Genomic DNA, 3,214 nt, shown 5'->3' on the forward strand with positions numbered 1-3,214 from the left:
AAATATAGCTTTTTTACCAGGAGTAAAGATTTTTTCTTTACTCCATCTCCAGTCTGTAATGGTAAAATAAATATATTAATATACAATGGAGCTATATTCCTTAGCTTCTGACCTTTTAAAGGAGACCAGAATTATGCATCTAGGCTAAATGGTTGAGGAGCTATTCCTGATTCATTTTGCATATGTTATTTTAGGCGTTTTTCCTGGAAAAGGTTCCTGTCCCCAACAGGTTAACAAAGAAAAAAAAATGCTCCAAACATTTTTCTAAATCATCTTGAAATGAAACCACTTTGACATTAAAAACAAAACTTCATGGCTGCTAGTGATGTGCGATACCATTTAATTCCTATCCGATCCAATACCAAGTAATACCCAGGCTGGTATTGCCGATACCAATACCAATACTTTTTACATATTTTATTTCTAGTTTAATGTGACCTCCCTCTCCCGTTTCTGTATTTATGAGAGAAATAAGGTGTAGGCTTTAGCCTTACCAATTCAAAATTATAGCTGCATAATGACAAGACATCAAACTACTGTCATCTTCTTTAATTATAATAAAAAATATCCTGCTCAGAACTGCCATTTCATAACATCATCCTATTATTGTGACAGACTTAATCTCAGATGTTTAGCGAAGTTTGTGGTGTTGCCAAAGTATTTCACTGTCTTTGCACACAAATCACACAGAGCAACATTATTGCCTTCACAACTAAAATACAGCCAGACGTGACTGTTTTTACAGCCAGCCAAAGTCAGTATTCAATCGCGGGAAATGTAAAGGGCTGCAGCGGCTCACTTCAAAGAAGCTCCGTCACAGAGCCGTAGCACAAGCATGACTTTGGAAGGAAAAGTAGTTCCTATCAACCGAGTATAATTAGACCATCCTGGTGACAGTAAGATACTTATAATAAAGCACACACTCACTCCAAATAACTGAGTTTAGATATCGATACTTTAGGATCGATCTGCACATCACTAATGGCTGCAACAGTAGTAGGCTATAGGCTGTGTTATGGAAAGGAGGAAAAATAAACACAGGCTCCAGTCGGTATCGGGCTGAGAATTCTGATAAGATGTGGGACACGGGCCAAGATTGGGCCTGAACGCCCTGGGTCAAGGCTGGGCTACGGCCCAGATTTGAGCCCCATGCAGGGCTCTAGTCCAGTACAACAGCATTATGACCTAACACTTCTATTGCAGTATAAAATAAATGAACAGTATAGGCATCACAGATGTAGGCACAGAAAAGTTGTATTGAATTGCATTAGACTGTACAGGTGTACCTAATAAAGTGGCCACTGAGTGTATGAAGGTGTGTTTTGGTTTAATGTTAATAAAGTAAACATGTTGTGCTTCGTGCTTCAAGTCACTGCAGACTTTTTTTAAACCAAGCCCACAATCTTTGTATAATCTTAAACCGAGAGTTATGAGTGACTAAACCTGACCATATAAAAGTGATGATGCTTGACCTGCTATGAGTAGATATTCCAAGAGCACATCTAGTAGGAAAACAAATGTAAATGTAATTTCTGGGGACTGAGTTTATGTACAGTTTATGTATTTGGGAATATATGTAGGAGCATGAATGTATGCTATGTTTTGTATGTACTTTTCTATATGGTATTGTCTATATGGTAAATAGACTGCACTTCTCATAGTGCTTTTCTACAGGACAAAGCGCTTGACAATGCCTCTCATTTTCCTATTCGCACACACAAATGGAGGTGGAGCTGCCATATAAGGCGACGACCAATTTCAGGGGTTAAATGTGTTTTGCTCTAGGACACACAAACATGTGGTCATGCAGGAGGAGCCAAGGACAACACACTGTACTTCTTTAATAATAATAATAATAATAATAATCTTTATTTGTAGAGCACTTTTCAAAAACAAGTTACTGTAGTGGACCAACCAGCCTCTCACCTCAAGAGGGAGGTGAGGTCAGATAATGCCAAAAAGGGGGTAAGGAAGTTTTCCTCCCCTGGAGTTGGCCTTTTGACATAAAAAAACTAGAGACATCGCCTGGGGTTTGGTAAGGATCTGCAGAGACTCAATCAGACTTGCATCGCTTAAGGACTGTGTATTCAAAGAGCCTTAGTGAACCCCTCTCGTCGTAAAGGTGTCACTGGAGACACTTAGCAAGACAGCAAAGCGGCCCCTCTCTCTCCACAGGTCACCTCCGGATGTCAAAAGTACCACCCGCTCTGATTCCTTTTCCCACAGAATGACTGAGCCATAAAACACCACTCCCTTCTCTCTTTAGCCGATGTGCAAATGTGATAAGCCAGGAATGCAAAAGGCGGACACGAACAACTCCTGCCTTCTTGAGCTAAAACAATTTCATTTCAGTTTCATTTTAAACTGTTTTGTTCTGTTTAAATAATAATCCTTGCTAAGTTAGAAGTGGCGTTTGCCTCTTAGTTTAGTAGATACGTTACCATGTTGTTGTTGATATTTGTTGTTGAAAAGAATCTAAATAAGTTAATTTTACAGTGTTTTAATTTTCAACAAGGATCAATGACATTGCCTCATTTTATGTTGTAACCAATGCTTTGTTGAGCGATTATTAACTAACTGATCACTAGTGAATAATTGTATAATTATTAAACGCTACCCAGAGGTCCGGAGACTCTGGGTGAATTAAATCTCCGGTGGTGCCCCGCGAAACGAGAGCTTTATGAATTAATATTCTGAATATTAAAATTCATAATTTTGTATTAATTCTCATAAGTTTATTAAAACGTAAGTAGACATGCTACATTACAAAGTGCTTTAACAAGTGTAAACACAATAATACACAAAAGACAATAATACAAAAAACAATACATGACTAGAACTGCAAGCAGTTGTAAGCGGGGTCCAAGGCTCCCGGCACCAGCCGCCCTCCCTCGCCCCGCAGAGGCAGCACACGAGTCGACCCAGGCGCACCACCGCGTCTTCGGGGGCCCGCGGCGGATAAACGAGCAGAGTTTGAAATGAAAGGGACTTGGGGTTATGGAGATCTAAAATGAATGTACAGTATATAATATTTATATGTATAAAGTTTTTGATATGTGCCTTCGTGAGCCGGAGTTCCAAGCCAAAACGCATTAACATTGCTTATAGTACCACCTAGAGTTAGAAGTGTGCAGATTTTTGCACCTGAGGTACTCTTGGGGCTATGAACCTACCCTGTGAGGGTCGCATCTGTAGCACTTACCGTCTAGGCTGC

Source organism: Micropterus salmoides, unplaced genomic scaffold (genome assembly GCF_014851395.1).
Source record: "Micropterus salmoides isolate LMB-PRFRI ecotype aquatic unplaced genomic scaffold, ASM1485139v1 Ms_hic_scaffold_1, whole genome shotgun sequence".
Lineage (NCBI taxonomy): Eukaryota > Metazoa > Chordata > Actinopteri > Centrarchiformes > Centrarchidae > Micropterus > Micropterus salmoides.